The sequence below is a fragment of the Medicago sativa genome, chromosome 3 (genome assembly GCF_051527215.1).
Source record: "Medicago sativa cultivar Bolivia chromosome 3, Bolivia_mono, whole genome shotgun sequence".
Taxonomy (NCBI): Eukaryota; Viridiplantae; Streptophyta; class Magnoliopsida; order Fabales; family Fabaceae; genus Medicago; species Medicago sativa.
The window spans coordinates 98,726,111-98,735,806 of record NC_140751.1 but is presented as its reverse complement, the minus strand read 5'-3'; the positions used below and the strand labels follow the sequence as shown (position 1 = coordinate 98,735,806).

At 34.1% G+C, this 9,696-nt stretch overlaps 1 pseudogene; it reads right to left on the bottom strand.

The window, feature by feature from the left end:
* Positions 1–4,664: 4,664 nt before the first annotated feature.
* LOC146942720 (uncharacterized) lies at positions 4,665–5,995 on the bottom strand (annotated as a pseudogene).
* Positions 5,996–9,696: the final 3,701 nt, after the last annotated feature.

Genomic DNA, 9,696 nt, shown 5'->3' with positions numbered 1-9,696 from the left:
AATGTCTCGAAAACAATAGCCAATTGTTTTAAAACTCCTCTAATTTGGATCAAAACTAAATAAAAATAACTGAAAAATATGCTAAAAATAACGTAAGATGACCTGTCATCATATTTCAATGTTCCCAATGCTTAAAAATACTATCAGCACCTAGGAAGAAGTTCACAATCTAATTCTTTCAACAACTTTTGGTATTCTCTTCCTTTGCTTTGAGTTTCCATCACTAATTCCTCTTCCACTATGGCCTTAAAGAGAGTAAAGGGGATGAACTATTTGGGATTAGGTAACCCGATCACAGTTTCTAATCTTAAATACCTAGTTTGGTCTTATAAACAAAAGGAATACTTATACTTGAAAAAATGACAATGTCTAATCACATTTGGTTTTTCAGGCACTAGGCACCCGTCACAACGCCAAGTTGCTTGGAAAAGCAATAATCATGCGAAAATATGATTTTGACAGATTATTCACATTATAAACAACCCAAAACTCAACATTGCATTGGATTGCAACTAAACCATCAATTCTAACATATTATCAAGTCACAATAGGATTTAACCAATCATAAAGCTCCCAAACATGGCATCTAAGTGCAAGAAGTTCGAAGGGGGAAACATAGCACAAAGGGCCAAAATTGGTGTGATTGACGCCTGCTGAGGATATTTTTAGCTAGCACAAGGCACCCAACATGAAAATACAATGCACTTCTAATTTTGGTCTTTAAGGCACTAGGCGCCAATCCAAATGCCCAAGCTGCCTGGAAAAACAACAATCATGCTGAATATGATTTGGAAAAAAAATTCGCATTCTAAATACAGTTACAACTCAACATTGCATTGGGTTGAAACCAGAACATAAATTATAACATATTACATTATTACCAAGTCTAAATATTGAACCCATTAACTTTCATATGAAAACACCAAATCTATCATAAATAATTTCTTACTCAAATCCCTCTTTTTTTAATACTTTTTAACAAGCCAACAAACAAGACCTCATTAACAATCGGATCCTTACAAAGGACAATCTGGTTAGGCGAGGAATTATTCCACCTAATGCTACTTTGTGTGTAAGCAGATGTAGGATGCCAGAAAGTATTGACCATTTGTTTTCGGGCTGCAACGTTTTTTGCAGTATTCAGGGTCTAGTTACGTAATGAGTGCATTCTACGAATCTGATACACTTGTCTAATCATCTTGTGCAATTTGGTAATTTAGGAGCCGTTTCAAGAGCTATTCAATCTTCTTTGCAAATAATTTGGTTAGTTTGTGTTTGGGTTATTTGGAAGTGTTGTAAATTGGCTTCAAATTGTGATTCTGAGGTTGTACAGAATTGTGACACGATTTATCAAGCGTGTCACGATTTTCTTGGCAGTGAGCATGGTTTTTCCCGGTGTTCAATCGTGACACGATTTTTCGCATGCTTGGCACGTTTTCAGGATAAGGTTGGTCGTACCTTGGGTCGTACGCATCAATCGTGACACGATTTGGCCAATCGTGACACGATTTTGTCAGTGTCTAACTGCTATATAAGTGTTTCTGTTTAGATTTTGAAGGAGAGCTTGAAGAGAGAGAAACTTGGATTACAAAGGAGGTAACTTTAGGGTTGAGTGTCTTTGTACTGAGGTTCTCTTGGGTTGGGAAACATTGTAAACACCTTGGGTAGTGAGATTTCACCGTTGGAAGGATAAAAAAGCTTCCTTTTGTGTTTTCTCTTAGGATTCATTGTGAGTGTGGGTGACATGAAAATGGGTAGAAATTAGGATTTGTTCTTTTGTGAGCTTTTAAGCTAATTTCTTGTAACTCATTTGTATCACTTTCATCTTAGTGGATTGGAGGGCTGCTCTCTCCCCTAGAGTAGGTCATATTGGACCGAACTGGGTTACCATCTTGGTGTGTTTTTTTCTTTCTTGCTTTCTTATCTTTGTTTCTTTGATTATGCTTATGATGTTGCTTTACACTTAGTTTTAGGATTGTTTGTTGTTGTTGTTGTTGCTGCTGCTGCTTGAAGACACTTTATCCATTGATTACCACTTCCTTTGCTCCATGCATCTTTGTTTTTCATTGGTGTGATTTTGTCCGAATTCACAACAGGAAGAAAAGGAGCAATCACATTTTTCATCTTTGGTTGCTTAATCCTATTATGCGTTTGGGTTTTGTCACTTAGCTTATAATCTATGTTGGCTTCTCAGTTGTTTGTTTTGATATCGTAATTAATTGTTGATATATTGGTTTTTCAGTTGTTTGTTTTGGTATTGTAATTAATTGTTTGCACTTTTGATTTCTATCATTGCACTCTTTTTGGTAGAACTCTTTGTTTAGTTAATATATTTCATTTTTGGTTGTTCAAAAACATTCACGACAGCATCAAGTCAACACACAACAAGTCATATAACTCAACAATTACAACAAGAACACACCAATGACATATTCATACTTCAAGAAAAATTAGTTTAAGCAAGAGCAAAACGAATTCCAATTTCAACATAAAACTCACAATCCTTCATAACCTAACCCAGAAAATCCACACATGCAAAGAGAGTACTTACTTAGGTTATGGATTTCTAGAGAGGATTGAGGAAGATAGAATTGTCTTCCTTCCTTGACTTGTTCATTTTCTACTCTTTCTTTCTCTTGATTCCTATGAGCCCTCGCTTATGCACTGATTTGGTTTAATGAGGGAGAAGTTATTCTCTAATTGGCTCTATTTGGTAAAATTAAGCTATAAGCTAGCTGAAAGTTGAAAAGCTAGCTTATAGCTGATAACTTATAGCTGAAAAGCTGATCATTTTAAGTTAAAGTGTTTGGCAAATTTAGCTATTGTAAATATAAAATGACATAAAAGTACACAACCATTTAATTTTAAATATTTTTTATATTAAATAAATATATTTTATTCTAAATATATAAAAACATTAAAAAATGGTTTTCTTTTTTTACGAAATAAAAAAAATGGACCTGATTTTTGAAAGAAAAATAGAATCTCGTATAAACAGCGTATCGATAGAGAGCAGTTACATACTTGTTGGTCCTTCTAACTATGCATATTGTCTTTTTTCTCTTTGGGATTTCTAAAAAATGATTAACCCGATAAGAATTGCTTCTTCGGTTGATTTCATTATTGAAATTGTATTTAAAATTGCAGCACTCACCATGAGAGCATACTGTTTTATCCAAAACGAAGAAAATTGGGTGGAGTGGAGTATGAGTACCGTGCAATTTTGATGTAAGGTAGTGGGTAGTTATTTCATCTTACAAAAGGATAAAAAAGTAACAAAAATAAAATTATAAGGTTATAATTGGAACAAAATGTAAAAAGCTAAAAGCTATAAGCTCAAAAGCTACTCGAAATAGCTTCTCAAGAAAAGCTATAAGCTTGTAGGAAAAGCTCGTTACCAAACACATTATGTTTTGATCCAACAAGCTTATAAGCTAATTCAACAAGCTATAAGCTAGCTCAAGTTAGTCTCGGTCAATTTCCCAATAGTTGTTCTTTAATTGTAATTATACTACTCTCCAATTTACCCAAGGCTAAACCAAAATGCACACAATAATAGATTGTTTAATGATTAAACAAATACCTAGTATAAATTACATAAATACTAAGGAGGTGAGCTGAAAGTGTCGCAAAAAATAGCATATATGAGAGACTTGGATTCGATAATCAAGTCACCACAAACAGAATCATTAAGCAACAAAAAAAATTGATCAAAAACTAAATAGAAACAACAAAATGTACACCAAACTAATTAAACACTCGAATCAACGCAGAAAAGAATGAGTAGTCAGTCAATAGCTTCAAAAACCAATATCAGACATAGCATAATTTCAAAATAAGAAACATGATATGCAGGCGTATGCAGAAAGATGCCAATTTTCGATGGAACTTTCAACACGATGAGGAATTAGAAGAATATTGATTAGTTTTAAGATAGTTTCACATTTTTTTAAGAGGAAGTCAAACTAACACCAAAATTGGCACCGAAGGGGATCAAACCAGAGACTTGAGAAGAACACACTCTTAGTGTAGGTTTCATTTTGTTTTGTACCTTATTTGCCGTGTGAAATGAACTACAGACATACACATTTCAAGCATGCATTCTAACTTCCAATCCAACACAAAAATAAGGTTCAAACACCGATGGACATGGATAATTAGCAGATAATATTTTCTCAAATATCTAAAAAAATGAAAGAGATAATCAAGAATTAAATGTGTAGTAGAATAATATTAACACCAAACCATAGCAAAAATTTACAGCTTGCAAATTGAATCAAAATAAAAACCGAGTTTAAAATGCTAAACTAAATTGTTACCTTTCCAATTCCAACCAAAGAAGACCATCATACACACAAATAAAAACATCTAGTCTAGCATATAATATCAGAAAAGGGATAAATAAACCGATGATAGTCCTCGTGAGCTTAGCTCAGTTGGTATGGACATTGCATACAATATGCAAGGTCCGGGGTTCGAACCCCGGCCACCACCAAAAAAAAAAACCGATGATATATTATGATAGGGAATTATCATCCACATAATTAAATACAAATTTGTAAGTTAACATTTATAAAATAAATTAATTTCTCATATAAGTGAATCCGAAAACAACAAACAAGTTTTGCATTTCAGAGTTTATACTTCAGCAGAGTTGTTTCATGTTTCAGGCTACCAAACAAAGCAGTTGTGGCTCAAGTAGAGTTTCATTTTCTCGCTTGAATCAAAACCAGGTGGAGCTGTTATTTCTCTCAATGATGGTCTTGAAAATATCATTGAGGCAACAAAATTAGCCTGCAATTTAAAACAACCCTTTAAATTAATCTCTCTTAGTTTTGTGCATTTTTCTACCACATATGCTTCACTCCCTTCTCTGTGACATGATAACCATTTTTCAGTAACAGTTGCAAAAGCCCACAACAACTTTTCGAGATCACATAGAGTGTTTCATCATCAACCATTGTATTTGACAAGTCTAACACCTCCAGTTTGGGAGCTTCAAAGTTCATTCCAAGTAACTTCTGTTTTGAACAGTAAGCTAATTTCAAATGCCTAATTTTACAACATCTCTTTAAAACTTGACAAATACCTTCCGATATCTCATAGCAATGAGTTAAATCAAGAAGCTGCAGATTGGGGAAAATGGAAGCAATCATTATGATGCTTTCATCTCTTAACCATGGATTGTGATCCAAACAGAGAGACTTTAATTGCGGTCTTACAACAAAACCCATCAAAGAATTAGAATTCTCTACAATCATTCTAACAATACCTGTGCCGATTACACCATTGCAGCAAACCATGATGGCCTCCTCGAGAAGCTTACAATTTCTGAACAAGTGAAAAAACAATTGGTCGTTGATGTAGTAATGACTAGAGAGATTAACCTTGCGGAGTTTGAAAAGTTGCAATGAGAGAGTCTCTAACTCATCAAGTAATTGGTCGTTGTTACATTCTAAAGGGCTGCTGAGGTCGAGTTCTTCAAGTAAAGGGAAGCATTCAGCGATGACCAACAAGTCGGTGCTGTTGATACAACTTATGTGCGAACAGGTGAGAGAGGTCAGAGTTGTAATATTTTTCGAGAAAGCTCGCAATCCATTTGTGGGAATAATGCTTTTGTTGGAGATATTGAGTGAAGTAAGTTTCAATGGGAAACTAGAGATTTCGAATAGCAAGTTGTTGAGGTCGAAGGAGTAGCATGTAAGGTTGAGGGAGGTGAGGTTGGTGAATCTAAGAAAGAGTCGAGTGAGGAAAGGGTATGTTATACCATAGATAGACAGAGAGAATCGGAGACAGTTGGTGATGGAAAGGAACCGTTTGGAGACAACAGAAACAGAATTCAAGTGGAGACGGTAACCGTCGATGATGAGGAATTTGAAGACATATTCCCAACAGTCATCAGGTAAATAGAAATATGTTGCAACCATTGTTGATTTTGTGCACGAAACAATTTGATGCGAATATTTGAGGGAGGCTCTCTTCATTTTCATTTATATGTAGGTGGTGCCGCAGGTGTGTAAGGGTTTGAAAACGTGCGGTGGGGATAGGGTTAAGTTTAGGTTAATCTTATGAATTGATAAAAGTGAGAGTGTAATAAGAGAGACTTTTTTCGCATTACAAGGAAAGGGAAAGGGATTTTTGGATCACGACAATTGGATCAAGTTTTTTTTATCAAAACAGTTGGTATCCCACTTTTTTTTCATCATCATCATATTAGTCTTTCCGTATTCCTTCCCTAAACCCTACTTTTTTCCCTCCTAAACTAAGTAAGTGGACCTCTTAATTTATTAATTAACAACTCATTGACCCACTAATTGCAATATTCAACTCATCGCTAATTCCAAAGTGGATCTCTTGACTCTAAACTGCCTACTAAAAAATAAGGTAGTTAATGTGCATTGATTCCCAATAAAATACTCTTTCCTTTGACATATCAATCCGTTCCAAGAAATCTCAATTCAGTCTCTCTTTCTCTTCCGTCTCTCGTCACATCAATTTGGTTTTACTTTCTCTAATCTAATCCTCTCTGTTACCTTTTTCCTACACCCCTTTCTTATGTTTCACATCTTTCTTTCCTCATTTCTTTTTCTAATTTTTTTTTTCTTCTCTCACTCTTCACCCAAGATTTTCCCTTTTTTTATTTTGTTGTGGAACTAATTATGAACAAGCCGAAATTCTTAGTCATTGTTGGAACATGTGTGGAAATTGAGTAAAAAGACTAAACACAAATTTTCATGTTGGGTAGAACTAGTGTTGTGTGAATTGAAAAAAGTGGAAGTCCCACGTCGGATGGAACACACACATTAGTAGTGTTTATATAGTGGGGGTGTACCTCTAATTAATGGGGGTACATAAGCACTAGAGAAAAATATATATTGATATATATTTTATTATTTGGAAATGATAAATTAAATAATTAATTTATTAATCATTATTAGAAAGTGCTTTCTTAGTCCCCAAGTTTTGCTAAAATATTTTGGTACATAATATAATATATTTTTGTACTAAATATAATATATTTTGGTACTCAATTAAGATATTTTTGTACTAGATCTAATATGGGAATTACTTAATCGCAAAGTAATATGTTACTTGTTCCCAAAGTTTCTCATATTACTTGTTCCCAAAGTTTCTCACTTATTAGTTGAGAATTTTCTCTATAAATAGAGAGCTCACACAGTGCATTCCACACACCAAAGAGTTTCATTGAGTTGTCGGGAACTCTTTCTCTCTTCTCCCTTTTTTGACTTGTGTTGACGAGTCTTTCATCTCTTCTCCCTCCTTCAACTTGTTTGACAAGTCCTTCTCCTTTTTCTACTCCTTTCTGTCCCTTCGGAATTAAGAGTGTTCTTAAGACCATAGCCCCTTTTCGGTTTAATGTCCCTTCGGAATTAAGAATGGTCTTAAGTTCATAGTCCCTTCGATAATATATGTCCCTTCGGAATAAAGAGTGCTTTTAAGATCATAGTCCCTATTTGGAATAAACAATGTCCCGTCGGAATCAAGAATGATCTTAACGGTATATAAAAATTATTCAATAATTTTATTTGAGGAGAAATGGTGGTAACACCATATTTGAGTGGTCATAGTACCATATTGATACTTTGGAGAAATTAACGTTAGAATGGTGGTAACACCATATTTGAGTGGTCTTGGCACCATAATAGAATGGTAATAATACCATATTAAAGTGGTTTCAGTATTAAAGAGTGGTCTTAGTACCATATTTGAAGGTGTAATTGTCGAACGGTTTTCTACGGTGCAGTAGTTAACCGCACAGTTGTAGCTGGACTTGTTTTATCCTGGAGGCGGCGTGGTTGATAGTCTACCTTGCACAATTTTGGGTAGTGCCACGAAACGTCTTAAAGAGAGCGACCTGGTCGTGACTCAACCTAGTAACAACTTCGGTAGATAATAGCATTTGGAAATCCAAATACAACAGTTTGGAAATCCAAAAAACAACAGTCATGATTGCTATTTTACATAACAAATTCCATTTTCAGAAGAAAAAAGGGATTTTGTTACATTCCATGTTGTTTCTCTTTTTTTCTCAAGAACAGGGTGGGTAAGTATTTTTAAGTCCCGACACTTAATCATTGACAATCATTTCTATGATTTTTCTTCTTGTAGCATGATTTCAAGATATGGACTTATGTGTCCACTCACTCGACACTTAAAATGTAAGCTTTTTATTTGACACTTTTATTTTAGATCTATTACTCCTAATTGATTTACTTTGTTTCGAACCCAAATATTCTAGCTGTCCATACTTTTCCATATATAAGGTGCTTTTCTTTATAATTCCATTGTCATTTAATTGTTGCAAAACTCAGGCTGATATTTAATTGTTGCAAAAACTCAGGCTGATTTTGTGCTTTCCCACTGCAATGTGCATGCATCCCGAACCCGATAAACTTTGAGGCAACAACGACAACATATATAACGAAGCAGAATCAAAGGAGACCGAGTGATAATTGAATGGATTTCTTGAACGTTGAGTCGGTGGCAGATGGTGATCTTTCGAATTGAGAAGAGCTGTCATCTAAGCATGTGCCTCAGCTAATTTTGAGAACAATTGCATCAACTATTGGATTTTTTGCAGGACTGTTCTTGCATGTAGGAATTCAAACATCTTGCCTCCAATATAACAAATGTAGGAAACTTTTTTTTTATTCTATGTTTTGTTTTCTTAGGTTCTGATTTTATGCTTTGGTTTTGAATAGGAAGAAGAAACCATGAGAACGAAAAATAGAGGATGCGTAAGAATAGTTTTTCTTTACTATGCATTCAAGATTAGAGACATGTTCTGCCATTTACGTGGTTATTATTTAGTCATATTTATGTGAGGATTATTTATTTACAAGTTCAGCAATATACAAGGCACAAAATTTGCATGTACTTCAAAGAAAAGATATTTTAAGGTTCGGCAGTTTTTGTCTTTTGAGTCTTGGAACAAGAGATAATTGTAGCATCCAATTTGTGATCAAAGTTTGGTGTTCAAGAACCCCTGAATCTTTGACAACTACGCCGGTGTCTGTAATAATATAATGAGTAATGATATTTTGATATCCATTTGATGATAACTTTGTTGACAACCTTGTTTTTCTCACTTCTTATTGGTCAAAAACAATGGAGAGAGAAAAAGGAAGAGAGAGAATAACATCATGTGAGTATGAAAGAGAAAGTTGTCCAAAAGTTGTCAAAAAGTGGTTGTCAAAATATCATTTCTCTAATATAATGTAAGAGCAATGATATTTTGACATCCAATTTTTAACAATTTTTAGTGACAACTTTTTTCCTCTCTTTTTATTGGACAATAATAATAGAGAGAGAAAAAGGAAGAGAAAGAATAAAAGTACAATGAGAGTATGAGAGAGAGGGTTGTCACAAATAGTAGTGAAGTGTGTATTTTTCACTATAAACTTTTTCTAAAACTACAACTAATGTCGTGTATAAATAATTTGTGCTACCAAATCAACAGTTCAACATTAGTACTATTTTTGTGTATTTTATTTTATTTCCAAGTTAATGGAAGTATTATGAATATTCTATGGTCATCCGAAAAATGGCCATATTGATGAACATGTGAGCAAATGGAAATATTTACATTTTTTTAGGGCGAATGAAACCGCTTCATCACTTCCTTCCAAAAATACCCTCAATTTTCAATACAAATAACACATGGAACAAACATAT